This window comes from Struthio camelus, chromosome 10, assembly GCF_040807025.1.
Source record: "Struthio camelus isolate bStrCam1 chromosome 10, bStrCam1.hap1, whole genome shotgun sequence".
Classification (NCBI taxonomy): domain Eukaryota; kingdom Metazoa; phylum Chordata; class Aves; order Struthioniformes; family Struthionidae; genus Struthio; species Struthio camelus.
This window is the reverse complement of record NC_090951.1, coordinates 24,587,931-24,605,428: the sequence shown is the minus strand read 5'-3', so window position 1 is coordinate 24,605,428 and position 17,498 is coordinate 24,587,931. Positions and strand designations below refer to the sequence as shown.

Here is a 17,498-nt window from a genome sequence, read left to right as displayed (position 1 = left end):
CTGGGATTGTTTAGGCGGGAGACGCAAAGGCCCAGAGGGGCTCTTGTCAGTGTGTCTAAATACGTGATGGGGGGAGTAAAGAAGACGGAGCCAGACTCCAGAGCCCAGGCAGACTCCAGACTCCAGAACCCAGAGAGGCTGTGGTATACCTAACCAGCACCAGCCCTTGCTTTGCCGAGGCTCCTCTTTATTCCTTCCTTCCTTTATCCCTTCCTTCCTTCCTTCAGGGCAGAGCTCAGCACAGCCCCTGCGGCCAGCAATGGCAGCGCAGCGTCCCCATCTGGGGCCACCACACTGGTGAGCTCCCCCTCCCCGCCCCCGCCATGGCTCTCGCTGCGCCACGGCGTGGGGTGGGGGCAGCACCCCAAAACAGCCAGCGCAGCTGCCCTTGGCTGAGGTGGGCAAAGCCTGGCAGGGTCTGGGGGAGGGTGTCGCGGGAGGCCTGGCAGCCTCTTGGTGACGCGGGCGGGGGTCACAGTGGGACATGCCGCATCACAGCCACAGCTCCCCTCCCGCCACGGGGCCCCTCCCTGCACTTCCCTGCGAGGCCTGGGCAAGCCCAGCTTTCGGGTGCTGCTCTCGCCACCGCTCTTCTCTGGAGGAGCTGCTTTGCAGCGCAACGAGAGGGCGAAGGCAGGCCACGCAACACTGCTGGAGCCTGCCTGGGGAAGTGCAAAGGAGGAGGAGGAGAAGTTTCCTCCTCACCCTCCTGCTACAGGGCCTCATTGAGCGTGAGGGGGCGCAAAGATGGAGAACCTGTGGCCAGACGTGTTCCCAACGCTCAGGAATCTCAGCCGCTGCGGTAAGGCTTGCAGGAGGTATTTCCTGACTGCTGTAGAGCATATCAGCTAGGAGAAGAGCTATGGAAAGGCTGGGCTCTGTGGGGCAGGGCTGGACAGGGCTAGTGGGTGCCACGAGAGACCAGTCTGCACGTCCCTTGGTGGCCCAGCGGTGAGTTTGGCAGCCGGGACTCCTGCAGGGGAGACACCTGGGGCTGCCCTGAGCCTGGGCGACTCCTGTGGGCACGGCACCGTCCTCTCACTGGCGTGGAAAGCTAGTCCCCGTTTCCCTAGCGGGCGGGTATGCCTTTCAGGCATGCCCACCTGAAAGGACAGGAGCCTCGCTTAGAAGTGGGCAGAGGTGTCCTCGCAGCTCAGCTCTGCAGCTCCCGCCACGTGGAGCGCCTTGCGTGTTCGGAATTGGGGTGGCGGTATGTTTCGTCTCACCTGCACCGGTCACCTCCTTGGTGAGCAGGGTGCTGAATGGTTGTGCGCTTGCTGACTTGGATTTTTCCCTTGCTTTCCAGAGATTGTTACCATTTGGGACAGCGTCTCTGAATACATTCTAGAGCACTTGGCAGAGAACAAGGTGGGTCTTGTGGCTCGGTCCTCCCCTCCTGAAACGCTGACGGTTTGCCTTGTCCTGACACCCCTGTGCCACGGCGTGCCGTTGCTTCCCTCCCCTGAAAAGAGAAAGAGCACCCCCGCAGGACACTGTCCTGGACAAATGTGCCACAGAGCAGCTTCTCTGGCACCGGCGGTAACAACGGAAGTCCCGATAAAGCAGAAGAGAGTGCTGGGCACTTTCTGGGCCTTCTCCCTTCTCCAGTGCCAGCATGGAAAAACCAAAGCCTGGCCCCTGTTCCAGGGTTGGTCCCTGCCGTTGGAAACCCCTCCGAGTGTAGGTAGGGGAGGAATGTTGGCTCTGCTGTTGCTTTCCCAAAGAGATTTGGGGGGCGAGCAGAGGAGCAAGAGGGAAGAAAGGTCTGGAGTGTGTGCTTTCCCTAGTGCCCCATCTTGCCCTTTGCATGCTAGGGGTGGGCAGGGCCCAGGGCAGCATCCCCACGCTCGGGCAAGCCCTCGGTCCGTTTTTCGTCTCCAGGCTGCTTATGCTTGTTCCTTCTCTCCCGCTGCTGCTCTCAGGGTGTCAAGGTATTAGGAGTGGGGATATTCTATGTCCTTAAACACTACGAGTGCTCCGTGAACGGTGAGCTTTCGATTGTTCGGAGACCCATGTTCCGTATATCGGAGGTTGTTGCCAAGGAATACCAGGCCAGGTGCGCTCAAGAAGATGTTCCTGGTAAGAAGACACGTTAAAACCTTTGCCTGCCCTTGCGCCGAGCTTGAGGCGCATGCAAACTGCTCTGAAGACATGACTGAATGCCTCCGGCTGGCCTGAGAACAACTTCAGCTTGTTCATGCTGCAGAGGCCAGCCAGGAGCAACTGCTCAGAAAGGCTCCCTGGGTGTCCTTTCCTGGTAATATGCCTTCAGCCGGGTGCGTGGGAGGGATAGGACGCTGGCCCCAAAAGCGGAGACATTTGCTGACTACGAGGCGGTGGGGGTGGGGGTGGGGGTCGGGGTGGGGGGTAGAAGAACCCTGTGGGCTGCTGTGCCGTCCTTGCACTTTGCTTCTTCCTTGCGTCTACTGACATGGCATAGGCTTAGCCAGAGGGCACTGGCTGCGGGCACAGTCACAATGGCCTGGTACCACGCACTTTCTCATGGGACCTGCACCCGTCTGCCCTACTTGTCCTGCCCTCCGGTAACGTGGTCCTACCAAATGGTTAGTTTCCCTTTTTTATTCCTGCACTGGCAAAATCACTGCTGCCCCCTGAGCACCTCAGTTTGCAGGCTGCTCTGACTCTTCCCGGAAGGGACTCCATAAACTGCTCCTAGGCGCTGTAGCAGAGGATTCAAGAGCCTGCTCTGAGGCAGCGCTGTCTTGCCAGAAAGTGTTGTCACCTTGTGATTGGAGCCCGCTGCCCTGCTGCAGAGGTGCCTTTGTTCCTCCTTTGCTGCTGTCTAGGTGACGTAAGAATCGTCCCTCTGAGGTACGAGGATCTATCCGTGTGTGCCCACATGCCTTTTACAACGGTGCAGTGCTGCATACAGGAGACCGTGATGGCGTTCTTTCGGGCCATCTCAAAAAGACAGGCCGTGGACTTTGTCTTCAAGGCCATTGGCATTCTCTCCGTACGAGACCAGGAAGTGACCATGAGATTTTACGATGACTTCCTCCTCACCGTGGATGGCACTGGAAAGCTGCTAGCAGCTCTGCTCGGGGTAAGTCGAGCACTTCCCCGTGCTACGCCTACTTCTTCTGGACACCTGTCAAAGGACGACTGAACTGATCTCTGTTGGCCTGCCAGGACCTTCCCGGCCAGCGGGGCAGCCACGGTCTCCAGCCACGCCAACTCTCTCTAGCGTCCTTCTCTCGTACGCAGTGGTCTGGGCGACAGAGGCGAACGTAGGACGAGCTGCCCCGCGTTAGGCCAAGGCTCTGGCTGGCCCAGCATCCCACTCTCTGTGCTAGAAATGATAATGGCGAGGCTTTTACGGGCTCAAAAGCAGGCAGTTTCTGGGGAAAGAGTCTACGACGCAGGCAGGTATCTGTGGCGCTTCCCCTCGCAGAAAGCCATGGTTGAGTGCTGGGCCGTCTGCACTGACCAGCCCTTCCCAGTGTCCCTGGCGTCCCACTGCCATGAACGGCTCTTTTCTGCCCCAGGCCTGCATTCACGCTCTGCTTGGGATGGTCACCCTGTCCCAGCCTGTCTCCTCATCCCAGCCCAATGCCCTTCCCCAGCTCTCTCGTGTGGCGCTCCCGGTTCTTACCCACTGGGCAAAGGCAAAGCAAGGGCTGGGTCTCTCTCGCTCCTCTTCCATGCTATGGATGCAACCACCCAAATCCTTGGAGAGCCTGTGAGCTAACACCAGGTCCGAGCCAGGTGTTCTCTTTCCAGGAGGGCTCATAGCAAGCCAACCGGCAAAACCCGGCCCGCAGAGACCCTGGCTAATCGAATGCCTTCTCCTGTGCCTGACTTCTCCACTAACAGAGAAGGAGCGTCCTCGTTGACTGTCTTGACTCTTGCCCTTGCGAAACACCCGGCAGTGAGGTCCCTCATTCTCAGCTCTGAGCTGTGCATCTTCTGCTTTCCTAGTTGAGGGCTAGCATTTGGAGAGGAAACTTTGTTTCAGGGTGTCCCGGTGGCAGCATCTGCCCTGAGCACAAGAAAGATTTGCTGCCTTTAGGAGCAAGGCAGTCATGTCGCCGGAACGCTCTCACGTACCTCTGTCTCTGTTTCAGGCCCCAGGGACGAGACCCCTGGTGGTTTCAGGAAGAGGAAGTGTGGCTTTTCGCATGGGTCCCGGCAGTGTCTTCGTGTTGCCACAGTACGTTTGTGGAGTAGGTCTCAGCTCCTGCTTGGTGAATAGGAGGAGGGGAGGCGAGATGGTCTCCAGGGGCAGCAAGGAGGCCTGGAGTACACTTTCTCCGCGTTAGGATAGGGAAGCCCTGGCCCAGACTGGTGGGGCCTCTCGTGTGCGCACACGCCGCGGAGGTCTGGCCTGTGCCTCTCCGGTTCCTCAGAATGAGAGTTCTCAAGGATGTTGCGTACTCTGCTTTGGAAAGCTATGGCCTTGGCAGGCCTTCTCAAAGCTCTCTGGCAACGGACTGTGAATGCGAGCGGCAAAGGGAGCGTGGTGCCTTTTCTGCAGCCTGGCGTCTTCTCCTTTCCAGATTTGATTTGACGCTTCCGGCTGAAAAACAAGAGGCGGAATCTCCCTCCCAGGGATCCCTGAAGTGCACTGAAGAAGAAGGGCAGATGGACAGAACAGGTCATGTCACAGCTGACTTGTGAGAGAGAAGGGAGTGTGCATGCGTGCGTGTGTTCATGCGTGTGTTCCCTTTGTCCTCAGCAGTAGGTGGTTGGAGCCCTGGTCAAGATGCGGTGCCTGGGAGAGTAGACTGCCTCTTTGTGCCTCTATTTACCCCTCGCAGCAAATCTCAAGTGACTCTGGATGGCAGGAGGTCTCAGGGTGGCCCAACAGCAACAAATGCAGCTGGTGCCGCTGAAGGGCAGTTTTGCCCCGGGGCGCTGCGCCCTGGTGGATAGCGCAAGCTCCTCTTTCACTTTAGCACTTTAGGACGTTTGGCGGCGAGGTGTCTATGCTGGAGGGGAGGGGAGGGGGGGTCTACCTCTCTGACGGATCCCAGGCACGTGAATGTGGGGAGAAAGATTGCCTGGAGATGACTGTCAACAGGCTGCTAGGGTGTGCCAAGGACGTCCTAGGGAGCAAGACCTCTTGGAGAGCGTGGCTCCAAGGGGATCAGCCTGTTTGATCCGATGCTGGAGCACATCTGCCTGTCCCAAGTGCTCACAAAGACGCTTGCTGAAGAGCCTTCTCCTTTCCTACTTCCAGGGAGTGCTCCCGTTGCGTGCCTCCTCTCTCAAGAAAGGCCTGTGCCACCCGCGTTATCTGGCGCCGGCCGTAAAAAGCAGAAGGGGCGGAAGAGCAAAGGAAGCAAGTCGTCGGCCAGGTGAGGCTCTTGGAGAAAAGGGCTGAGGGTGCCCTTGTGCTCTTGGAGTTCTTCGAAGGGGTTGCTTCTTCCGTACACTCTGTCAGTGTGACATCTGAAGGGCGGCCAACAAGTCTTTGCATGACTTGGTCTTCCTAGATTGACGGCAAGCCTGTCGCAGGTTTCTGCGAGCCTCTGGTGTCAAGCTTCTCTCTGGTGCCTTTCTTGTTTCCAGGACGGAGACTGAGAAGTCGCCTGTGAGACCAGCCTCTTCCCCCAGAGGGTCTCGGAAGGCCGCCAAAGGCCGGGAGGCAAAGGACAGAGCGCGTAACAAGCAGACTGAGGGAAAAGGTAATGTCACAGCTGACTGGTGAGAGAGGTGTGTTTGTTTTCCTTTTGGCCTCCGCAGCACGGGGCTGGAGCCAAGCTGAAAAGGCGATGCCTGGCGGAGTAGGCTGCTTCTCTTGTGCCTCTGTTTACTCATCACGGCAGATCTCAGGGGACTCCTCCTGGAAGGGGCTCTCCGGGCAGTCCTGCAGCACCAACTGCAGCAGCTGCCACTGCTGAGGGGCACTTGGCCCTGGGACTCCATGCCCTGGTGTGTCTTGCAAGCTGCTCCTTAGTTGCAGGAGTCTGTCTGTGCAGCGGCATTTAGGAATTTAGGAAGATCCCTCCGCGCTCTGCGCGGGATCAAAATCCTGCCTTGAGCTGCCAGTGGCGGAGGGGGTCTACCTTTCCCAGGGAAGCAGCGCGCTGGAAAGTGGGGAGGAAGACCACGTGGAGATGAGTGGCGACAGGCTGCGAAGCTGTGCCAAAACGTGGCTTCCTTGTGGAGGCTGGTAATTGCAGGCCTTGTGCTGTGCATCTCCCTAAGCATGTCTTTGGGCTGGATGCGCCAGAAGAGCACGTCTGTGCATGTGAGCGCCTTATAGATGTGCAGGAATCTGTTCCCCTTCTCGTGTGGAACTATGCCCTCCAGCCCGCAGCCGCCCCAAAGGAGAGGGTACCATGAGGTCACCAGCACCTCCCAGCCAAGCCCCACTTTTTAAGCCTATGGGCTAGAGAAAGCAGGAGAACAGCCACAGTACTCCAGGGCAGAAGGGTGCCCTGCAGAAGTGAAGAGCTGGACAGGATTCTGTGTCAGCCAGGGCCTAAGACCTGCTCGGGAGCAGAGCTCCGAGGCAATCGGGCTCTTTGATCCAAAGCTGGAGCACAGCTGCCTGTCCTTCTTGTTCAAACGCTCACAGAGATGCTTGCTGAAGAGTCTCCGCCCTTCCTACTTCCAGGGAGTCCTCCTGCTGAGCGCCTCCTTTCTCGAGAAAGGCTTTCTCCGCCCACGCTATCTGGGGCCAGCTCAAAGGGAGGGAAAGAATGGAAAACCCGGGCAAACAAGCCAGCTGCCAGGTGAGGCTCTTGGAGCAAAGCATGCCGGTGACCGTGTGCTTTTGGCATTCTGGGAAGGAGTTGTTTCCGTCGCACACGCCGTCGGTATGAACTCTGAAAGGTTGTCAACTCGTGTCACAACGACCGATGTCGATGCAAGAGGTGTTGCAGCAGCTGAGAAGTTGCAGCAAAGCTGTTCTGCTTTGCTAGACATTTCAAGGGACCTCATTTGGTTGCAGCGTAGATGAGAGCACTTCCCAGAGGAACGTGAAAGTCAGACCATCCTCCCCCACCAACAGAGAGCGGTGTCCGTTTTCCCTGGTTTTTAGGTTGGATTCAATTCACTAGAAGCCTCCCCTTTTCCCATTTCACCCCAAAACAGAGTCTTTCTGACCACCTCACGGCCTTTAGTGCCCCTAGCAGGAGGCGGCTAGCGGGCTCTGCAGGCTCCGGGCGTGGCAAATGGCACTGGTTTTCTCCTCGTGCCATCCAGAGAGGGCCCACACCTGGGCATCCAGAGCTTTCCTTAGGGCCTGTAGGGCCTCATGTGAGTGCTACAGCTGGAGGCGTTCTTCCCTCACTCTTGACGGGATCACAAGGGCTCAAATACACCAAATGCTCCAGCAGCACTGTCTTGTGCTGCAGAGGCTGGCACGCCGCTGCTTGTGAGCACAAGATGGAGACCGGTCTCATCCGGGACTCCGATAACCTCACCCGGCTTGTGTGTTTTCAGCCTGCTGCAAACAGTTCGGGAGAGCTCCTCTGAGGTGGACGAGGACAGCAAGCAGCAAGAACCTCGTCAAGCCAGACCTCGGACTGCAATTCCTGTTTGCAGGCAGCCAAACAGGGCAGAACAGGTAAGCCGAGGAGCGGAGCCGTGGAGGTCTCCAAGTCCGAGTGGTACTGCTGCCCCCCAAAGAGCAGGCCAGGTGGCCATGGTCTTTCAAGCTTGCCTGCCCATGCCTGGCAGGGAGAAGCTGCTGCAAAAAGCCAAAGGGGAGGAGCAGCAATGTGCTGTGGTGGGGGCATGGCTGGGTCGCCCCCTCCCTTGAACTTGCAGGGAAGAAGGCCAACCACAGGCGGGGCTGTGTTTGCAAGAGTGTAGCCAGCCGAGTGAAGGACGCCACGAGTCCTCTCTCTTCAGCCCTTGGGAGACCTCACCTGGAGCCAGCCCTAGGTCCAGGGTGGGGCTCGACCATGCAAGAGAGGCCTGGAATGCTGGAGCAAATCCAGCGGAGGCTCCCAAGCTGGCCAGCGGGCTGGAGAACCTGGTGTCCAAGGGAGAGGTGGAGAGGACTGTGTTTGTTCAGCCCATAGAAGAGAAGGCTCAAGGGTCCATCGCCTTGCTGTCTGCAGCTACCCGGGGGAAAGGCTAGAGGTAACTTAGCCAGCTCTTCTCAGAGGCGCACAGTGACAGGGTGAGAGGCACAAGACGTAGAGTTGCAAAAAGGCAGATTCCGGCTAGCTGTTGGGAGGCGCGTTTCCACCATGAGGGTGGTCAAAGTTTGGAACAGGGCCCAGAGAGGCTGTGGGACTTCTACCCTTGGAGTTATTCAACCCTCAGGTGGACACAGCCCGGGCAGCCTGCTCTAACTGGCCCCGCTTGGAGCGGGGCCTTGGACGAGAGTTCTCCAGAGGTCCCCTCCAACCGACCCCGTTCAGTGGTTCCGTGCTGGGGTCTGACTGGTGGAACCCCACGGGAGCGTTTGATTTCACGGTTGCAGCGCTGAAAAATGGTCATTCCTTGCCCTCATTCACCCTGTCACGAGCGATGTCAGCAAGAGAGAATGGAGCCAGCAAGCAACAGTGGTGAATCCCGGCCAGGGTCCCTGCCTGCGGCAGTGCTTGGCATGGGGGTTTCTGAGGCCAGAGCAGAGCAAGTGTGCGGGAGGACGCACAGGCCCCGCAGTTGCTGGCTTCTCCAGGGCTGAGAGGTGAGAGCGCCTGAGGGAGGTCAGAAGCAGCCTCAAATTTGTCCTCTGGCCCCAATGCAGGCTTGGCGGCATCAGGAAACGCTGCCCGAGGTTCAGCCACACTCACCAGTGCCGTGGCTTGGGAAAGAGGAGAGCGCTGCTGCCTTCCTGCCCCGAGCTGAGGAGAAGAAGAGGAAGCCAGAGAGGCTGCCGCGGCTGCGCAAAGAGTAAGTGCGCGCCAGGCCCAGCCCCGGCCTGGAAAACTGGAGTGGCAGCACCTGTCCGAGGTGTGAGGAAGCCCATCTTGGGAGCCATGGGGCTGGGTATGGCGTCCCCTGATTTCTCCTGGCATGGCAATGACCTGGGCTGGACCCTGGTGCCAGGCAGCCCCAAGCTGCATTGCCACTTGAAGGCTGTGGGTACCACCAGCGGGAGCGTGCGTGCAGGGGCTGGTCGAGGGGAGAGGCAGGAGGGCCTCAGCCAGAAGGGGAGAGGGAACTTTCCCTGCTCTTGCAGGCAGCTTTCTGTACGAGCAAGCCACACCCTGCAACTCTTGGAGACTTACCAAGCGCGTCGGGAAGAGTGGAAGCAGAGGGTAGAGCTGAATCGGCAGCAAAATTCCCAAGAGAAGCACTTCCTCTGGTAAATTTCTCCAGCTGGGGGTGCTGTTTCCCCTTCCCCTGCACTGGCCTTCCCTCCACACCCAGGAGCACCCAAGGGGAGGGGAGGGGAAGGGGGTCCGGTCTTTCCCTGGCACCCCTCGTGGGAGAGCAACAGGCTTTGCAGGCTGTGGCCTGGGAGCAGGCACCCTTCCAGCCCAGGGGCAGGGGTTGGGCACTCAGCGGTGGGCTTTCCCTGTGGGACCAGAAAGTTGTGGCTGCCGACGATGAAAGGATTCCTCCAGCGTTTTGGCTCTCCCTTTTCAAACCGCACGCTCCATCCTTGTCTCCCCAAGGCTCCACACCCGGACACCTTGCCCTGTGGGGATCGAGGCCGGCTTGGTGCAAAGTCCCATCCCCGCCTGACTCCTCCGCAGGCTGATTACCGGCACGTGGCACCTTGTCATGTCCTTGCCTTGGACACTAGGGCCCCTGTCCCGTTCCAGAAAGCATAGAGATGCCAGCAGAAGCAGACCCCAGAAGAACCGCCCTGCCCTAGGCCTGCAGCGTTTCCGTGCCCTTCTCCCTGTGCCTAAAACCAAACGGTTCCTTTTTAATGCCCTAGCACTGGGCAGCAGATGGCTCTGCGGGATCAAAGGGAGAGATACCAGGACTTGCTGGCTGCGCAGAAGACGTGTGAACATTGCTGGAAAGTCTGGAAGCGTGGTCCTGAGCCATCTTGCTAGCTGCAGAAGCCTGCCTGGGCCTGAAGAGCGACCAATCCCAAGGCACTGCAGCTCCAGGGCCAAGTGGAGGCCTGTCAGCGTGGGAGCTCCCTCGGCTGCTGTCAGCGTTGTCTCCATTGCGGCCATGGAGCTCTTAGCAAAGGGGATGTTGAAATCCACCTACAAGGGCCAAAGGAAAAAAAAAGTGGCGTGTACTTGTTCACGGCTGGAGTAACCAGCCTGTGCCTCACAAAGGACAGTGCTGCAGGACAGATGAACAGAAGAGCTGTTAAACCCCCCATGTGCTCCTCCACAGTTTTTGTAGCGCCGTAACAGAATAACGCCCGTACACAGACCGCAGCATAGAGACACGCGTGCCACAGAGCAGGTGTGCAAGCAAACCACTGCCTCACTCATTCTAAGGACAGCGCGCGCGCACACACACGCGCCCCTTTCTTCCTTCATTACCCTCCCTAGGACACGCTCAGAGCTCACACCTCTCACTCCCCAAGACCCTCACACACAGCCAGGACTGCACCGCCAGAGTGCACATGCACCAGCCCAACACATCCCTGACACTGCACACGCATCCGCACACATGCTCACGCTCTCCACACGCACAGAGACACTGCACAGCGGACACACCCCTCACACAGCATGGTGGCCAGGACACACGTACACCTGATGGGCCCACAGCCCCAGGGGTGCTATAGGAGCTGGAGCCCTTCTCCGGATTGTATGGGGAAAGGCTAAGGGCAGAGGAGGAGCTGCTGTGGGGTAGAGCGGTGCGGCAACCTGGGAGTGCAGATGCCTGGCTTTTCTCTGCAGCTGCAGTGCTCTCCAGCCAGGCAAACCTGGGATGGGCCATGTTTGTCCCTGGGCCTCCGTCGGCCCTTGGCTGCTCCTTGTGGCGGCCCCCCCAGGGCTGTGCTCATGTCCTGGTGGGCGCACGGTGTCCCCACCACCCACCTCCTGCCTGCTGCCTGGAGGTGGACGTGCCTCATTTAGACCTTCCTCCTCTCTTGCCGCATGGCTGCGGTTGGTTTTTTTAGCGCTTTCTTGAATTAGGTTTTCAAAGCAGCACCTAGTAGCTTCTTGTAAACTACAGGCAGCTCACAGCTGCTTGACTGCCCTGTCAGCCTTTTTCAAATCCTGGGCTCCTTGAAGCCTGTCCATGCGCCTCCTCTGACCCGGGAACACAGCATCTCCCTGCCCTTCATCAAACACAGGAAGGGGCTTTGTGGATCCTCCCAGAGGAGCGGGTGATGGCCGTGTCCTTTCGGTCTGTTGCTGGGAGAAGCCTCTTCTTCGGTCGTCTTCCTTGTCCCAGTAACGCCTGATGCTCCAAACACTGCACTCTCCCTGCAAGTGCTGCCTCTTACTAAGCACCTGCTTCACTGGCAGACATTCGGCGTAGTAAAGAGGCAAAGGCTTTGGACCGCCTTGCTGCTGCAGGGACCAACAAATTGCCAAGGAGGTCCAGAAGCTGAGTACTCAGCCAGTACTGTTTTGCCCTGCCTGTGCGCTTAGTTGGCAGCTTTCCCTGGCCATGCAACTCGTGAAGTGGTGCTGACCCTGATTTCCAGAAAAGTGCTTGTCAGTTTAAAAGAGAAGAACTGGTTTTCAGTGGGGAGTTGGAAGGGCGACGTTCTGCTGCTTTGGGGGACTGCCCGCTGGCTTTTCTGGTGCGGTGACCCTTCTGTCTCGTCTCGCTCTGAGAGCTCCGCGAGGTCCCTCTTGACCCTCCCTGTGTGGAATAGCTACAAGATGCTGCTGCAGAGACTACTGGACTCTGACAGCCAGGCAGGGGTTAGGCCAGAGCCCAGATGCCCTCGGGAGCAGAGCGCAAAGCCAGAAGCCCGTTGGCTCCCCCACGAGATGTGGTTTGGGACCAGTGTTCCCTGCTGCTGCTCTCCGTGTCCTTCTTGGCTGCCTTAGCCCCTCTCCAGCCTCCACTCCCATTGGCCCAGCATGGCTTTGGCTGCTCTGGGTCTGCCCTTACTCACGGTCCCTGTGGCAGTCGGGTGTCCTTCTTCTGCCTCCCCTCGCCCCCTCCCCCAGCTGTCTTCACTACAGGGGGCTTTCTGATGCACTCAATGGCCTCACAGGGCTGCCACAGCAGCGACCGCACTGTCCCAGCCCTGGGTCGCCTGTGGCCTCCCTTTTCCTGCCTCTAGCCAGCTAAACCCTGCCGAGGGGCACTTTGCCCTGGCACTCCGTGCCCTGGTGAATGTTGCAAGCCTGGCACGCAATGGCTGCTCCTTGCTGGACGAGACAAAGAGGAAAGCACTTGAGGTGCCCGGTTAATGCTGAAGAGCCATGGTGATCGCAGGCAACAATGGTTGCTCGTGGGCTCCAGTCCGCCTCTCCAAGCGTGCTCCAGTGGCGCAATGGGCCAGCGCGCAGTACTTATACAGCAGTGCTAAGCGGAGGGATGCTGAGGGTGTGCGTTCAAGCCTCACCTGGAGCATGGGCTTTTGATCATGCAGTGCCTCCTCTTCCCTTGGGCGGTGCAGCTTTCTAGCAGTGACATCTGTCTCAAGCCAGACATCCTGGGACCTGCCAATACAGACACCTTGGAACACCAGAAGCGCTCGGGGCCGTTCCAGGCTTGACCTGGGCTCTGCCCGCATAGCACTCGGTTTGGGGCCCCGGAGGCAGAGCTGGGCTCTCCTCCCTTCTCTTCCGCAGAGGATCCAGACCCCACTCAGGGCGCAGATGCTAACATTTTCCTTTGCTCTTCAGCATTTGCCCTCCAGGCGGACACTCTCCCAGCACCAGCTGCCCAGCCTCACTGTGGCAGAGCCTTCCTAGCCAGCCTTTCCCCCTGCAGCCAGGCCAGGAGGAAGCACTCCTGGCTCTCTACACGCGAGCACTGCGGTGGAGCTGCAGGCAAAAGCTGCTGCCTCACAGCGCCTCTCACTCTGCAGCAGGCAAGGGAGAAAGGCAGCTCTGCCTTTCCAGGGAGGGTTTCTTTCCCACAGCCAGCTTACAGCTTGGCCGGAACAGGACTTAAGACTTCCAGCAAGGTGGCATAACCTCAGAAAAGTCACACACTCCCCCTGAAGAAAAAAAAAAAGTGACTTCTTTCTCCCAGGGAAGAGCTACTTGTGTTGGGGGTCTCTATGGCGTGGGATGGCAGTTGCGGGTGGGCTGGGGCTGCAGGGCAGTTTGTGTGTGGAGCTGAGAGTGCCCTGACTGCAACACGGAGAGCAAGGGCAAGGGAAAGGAAAGGTGAAAAGCTGGGCACTTTCCAGGCAGAGTCTCTCAGTTCTCAAGCTTGGCCTGGAGAACGGAGACGCTTGACTGCTTTCCCAGAAGCAGGGGTAGCTGTCACGGCAGCCCCACAGCAGAAGACACTGCACGATCACTAGAAACCAGGAAATCATTTTAGGCACGAGCCCACTGAATGTTTGGAACAGAGAGCACAGAAGAGCTTCCTAGGCCATGGCATCTTTGGAAACAAACCCGTTGGCCTACCCTTGCGGGTGCCTCCCGTGTCTTTTCCAACTCTCCTTTTCACCCGGCGGGCTTTGCAAAACCATTGCTGTGACTCGGATTCGAACCGAGGTTGCTGCGGCCACAACGCAGAGTACTAACCACTATACGATCACAGCTGCCCATGTGATTGCCTTTCCTCCTCGGGCCATTTGTCCCTCCTGCCTCCTGCCCTCCTGCCTTCTGCCCTCCTGCGGAGCAGCCAGAGCTGTCAGGTGACGGCAGGCTAGCAGGGAGAAGTCAGAAAATGCGAGTCTGTGTCCTTGCAGAGCAGCACCCGAACAGCGCAAGCCCTCATGTGCCTCCCTGGGAGAGGGGAGGCAAACTCACGCTCTAGATTCACCTTTTCAGAAGTCTCAGTTCTTGGGGATGGCAAAGAACTGGACTGAAGGAAGTTACGGGGCATGTCCAGGGGCTGGCGATGAGGAAAGGACAACTCTGCAAAGAGCGGCCCCGCGTAGCCAGCTGGACAGAGGGTGGTGTAGGGGGGAAGGCAGGTGCATAGCACAGGGGATACGAACTGCTCCGTGCCCAGCCCTGGCTCTTTCTGCTCAAGTGTCCCCTCCACCACGCACCCTGGGGTGCAGTGTGAGCCTGTGGGCGCACCTCCACAAAGAGCGACGGTCCTTTCCCCACTTGCTCTGCTCCTGCTGCTGGGAGAGGTCCTGGCGAGAGGTTGCAGCTGCAGGAGTGCTGCGCTGGGTGGCGGAGGTGGCTCAGCAGAAGGGAGCTGCTCCTCGCCTGAGCTACGTTGCAGCCATGCCCGGCCCTGGCCGCCATGCACCTCGCTGACCCTGCCCTTCCCTGGCTGACCGGGCTCCAGAGCTTGGCCTCAGACCCGTCTCAGCACTTTGGACTTGGCTGGCAACCACTGCTCTGTGCCTGGCCCTCGTTCCTGACACTCAACCAGCTCTCCCTTCTTGCTCGGGTGCTGAGGGCCTGTGCCCTGCCAGGGAGGTCCCTGCCTCACTGGCCTTGCTATGTCCCTCGCAGCCTGCTTGCCTGCCCTCGGAAAGCAGCCCGCTCCCACTGCTGGCTGCCACCTGCAGCAAGAGCGTGCTCACGCTTCGCACTGTGCTGCAAGGACAGCCGGAAGGGGCATCGGTCCCCTGGCGAGAGGCAATCCAGACTTCCCCCAGCCCAACCCATGCACCAGGACAGGAGTGTTGCAGTCTGGTGGGTATAGGTGAGTGGTGCAAGGAGCTGGATTTTGGCTCCGGTTTCTTGGAGAGGTGGGTTTGAAGCCCGTGCTGTCGGGCTTTGTTGTCTCAGGCTGCTGTGATTTGTGCCCAGCTGTGATTTTCTGCTCAGGGACTTTCCACGGCAGCGGGTCCCTGCCGGCAAGCCCACGTGTGCCGCCAAAAGGAGGCCGTCCCTGGGTGGGCTCGAACCACCAGCCTCTCGGTTAACAGCCGAGCGCGCTCGCCCATTGCGCCACAGAGACCCCCCCCGACCAAGGGCTGTCTCAGTGATGCGCCCGTCTGTGCCATGACACACCTCGGTGCTGAGGGACTGGCAATGCCCCTGATCTTGGGCCATGTCCTTGGAGGGCACGTGCACGCACCACGCGGTGGAGGCGGCTTGAGGAGAGGCCTTTTCTCAGTCTCTTCCAGCATCGCTTTCCCACACGCTGTGCGTCAAGAGAGAGCTGGTGGGTGCAGCTCTCTCCCGTGCCCGCCCGCCTGCTCTGCTCCTGGTGCTGGAGGCAGGACAGTAGCCACGCACACAGCACTGCTGACCTGGCTGAGGTGGACTCAGGGCAAGGGATTTGCTCCGCTCCCTCTGGCCACCCCTGCCCAGAGCAAGGTGTAGCAGTGGTGCCAGCAGCTGGAGGCTCCTCTCCTGGATGGGCCCTGAGCACCTGGGGTCCACTGCCCATAGGTGCTGAGTGGTGTCTAGGCTTCCTGTGAGCCCCAGCACCATCGGACCCTGTCAGCGCCCTCCGGACCGTTTCTCAGAGACTTCCGGAATAAGAAGAGCTTGGCGCAGGGGTTGCTTCAGAGCAGGCATTTGAGTGAGGCACACGGTGGTTTCCTCTCTGCGTGGGCATCGACTGACCCTGGCAGAGGACAGACTCCCCTCCCAGGGAGCCAGCTGCTCTATGAGCGCAGCAATGTGTGAGCCCTCTTGGCTTGACATGGAAAGACGGGCAGTTTTGTCCCGCAGAGGCACACTTCTGAGAGCTGCAGCTGAATTTAATGCAGGAGGGTGTTTTTGCCAAGCTGTTAGGAGCTATGAAGCTGGACTGGTTGTGTCCTCCTGGCAGCGTGTCGTGACTAGAGCCGGGGCCATCTCAGCAGCACAAAAGGGCATTAGACTGTGCAGAAAGGGCCCCCAGGGCCCCCTTGCCTCAACCACGCTGCCAATAGCACACGGCGCAAACCTGTGTCCAGCGGTGACCAGCCTCCCCGCCGACCGCCACCTTGCACTCCCTGGGCCTTCCCGCTGCAGGGTGCCTGCTGCCCAGAGGCTCTGGTTGAGGGCCTCGTTCTCAGAAAGAAGGAGGAATGCCTGCAGAGTTGCCTGGGAAGGCTCGGGCTGCCACGGCAATTTGTCTTCCTGACCGGCTGTGGGGGGCTGTGGTTGGAGGGGTTGGTCCCCTGCAGGGCAGGGCTGGTGCCCACCGGTGGGTGCACAGGCAGGCTGGGCCTCTCCTCCCTGGTGGTCTAGTGGTCAGGATTCGGCACTCTCACTGCCGCGGCCTGGGTTCGATTCCCAGCCAGGGAAAGGCTTAGGGTTAGGCTTAGGCTTAGGGCTAACCCTATTGCCACAGCAAGCGAGGCCTTTCACCTGGGGGGGGGGCAGCGTGGAAGGAAGGGGACCCTATCAGACGCACAGGAGCTCTGAGCAGGCACGAGGAACAGGGCGTTTCCTCTGTTGCAACAACAGCCATCCTGGGCTTGCCTGTGCAGCCAGCTCCAGGGCAGCCCTGTCTTCTGCCAAATCCCCTTGCAGAATACCCTTTCCTTAGGGCTCCTGGGAGGCGCTGGGTGACAGAGAAAAGGTCTCTGGGTCTGCGGGACGTGACTCACCTGCCGCAGGAGCTGCCTTGTCTTTCAGTCCTAAGATCCCTGCACTACCCAGTCCCACAGAGGCAGGAGCAGGCGACTCTGCAGTGAAGCTTTGCTCTGCACATGCCAATGAGAGACCCTTCCCATGCTTCCTGGTGCAGACGGGGCCAGAAGGCCCAGGGAGGAGCTGAAATGGGCTCCTGGGCCCATGGGCAGGGTGTGTGGAGCATTGCTGGTCAGGGCCACTGAGGCCCTCAGGGCCCTGACAGCACCCAGGTGTCGCGTCCTGCTGCTACGCCACAGGGGACTCGCAATAACAACCAGTGCTTAGGCCCTGCTGATAGTCACAGCCTGAGCCAGCCCTTGGTTCTGTTACGTCCTGGACAACTCCGGTCACTTTGAAAAAAGCCCTGGAAACAAGCCCACCTGCCCCCCACACTCAGCCATGGCACAGGTGTTCCTCAGTGCAGCGAGATGTTGGTGCACAAGGGGTGGCGCTTAACGCTCCCAGACCCGATTTTGCATTCGCACGGCCTTTGGCACGGTTTGGAGACGGTCCTGGCGGACTCTTGGACAGTGCCCGGGGGGAAAGGAAGTAGCCGTTGCTGAGAGCACAGCTCACCGAGGCAGCACACAGGTGCAGCAGTTTGAGCCAAAGGAGGCTGTGACCTCTCGCAAGCTCTAACAGGCTCCAGCGAGCTCTGTCAGCCATTCCTGAGCACAGGGCGCTTGGAGCTCTAGTTCCACCTAGAGTCGTGATGAGGGAAGGTCAAGCAGCCGTCCAGCAGGTGCCAGCGAGAGACCTGTACCACAAGCGCTGGGCCCAGTACAAGAAAGACATGGCCATGCCGGAGCGAGTCCAGCAAAAGGCCTCCGAGAGGCTTGAGGGATTGAAGCATCCGTCACACGAGCAGAGGCTGAGAGAGCTGGGATTGTTTAGGCGGGAGACGCAAAGGCCCAGAGGGGCTCTTGTCAGTGTGTCTAAATACGTGATGGGGGGAGTAAAGAAGACGGAGCCAGACTCCAGAGCCCAGGCAGACTCCAGACTCCAGAACCCAGAGAGGCTGTGGTA

General features: G+C 59.3%; 3 non-coding genes across 3 annotated transcripts; 1 reads left to right on the top strand and 2 right to left on the bottom strand.

Annotated features, from left to right (window-relative positions):
- Nucleotides 1–13,462: 13,462 nt before the first annotated feature.
- On the bottom strand, nucleotides 13,463–13,534 carry TRNAH-GUG (transfer RNA histidin (anticodon GUG)). Its single transcript has one exon. It is a non-coding gene; the product is annotated as a tRNA-His (tRNA).
- Nucleotides 13,535–14,785: 1,251 nt separating this feature from the next.
- TRNAN-GUU (transfer RNA asparagine (anticodon GUU)) lies at nucleotides 14,786–14,859 on the bottom strand. Its single transcript has one exon. It is a non-coding gene; the product is annotated as a tRNA-Asn (tRNA).
- Nucleotides 14,860–16,070: 1,211 nt separating this feature from the next.
- On the top strand, nucleotides 16,071–16,142 carry TRNAE-CUC (transfer RNA glutamic acid (anticodon CUC)). The gene has a single exon. It is a non-coding gene; the product is annotated as a tRNA-Glu (tRNA).
- Nucleotides 16,143–17,498: the final 1,356 nt, after the last annotated feature.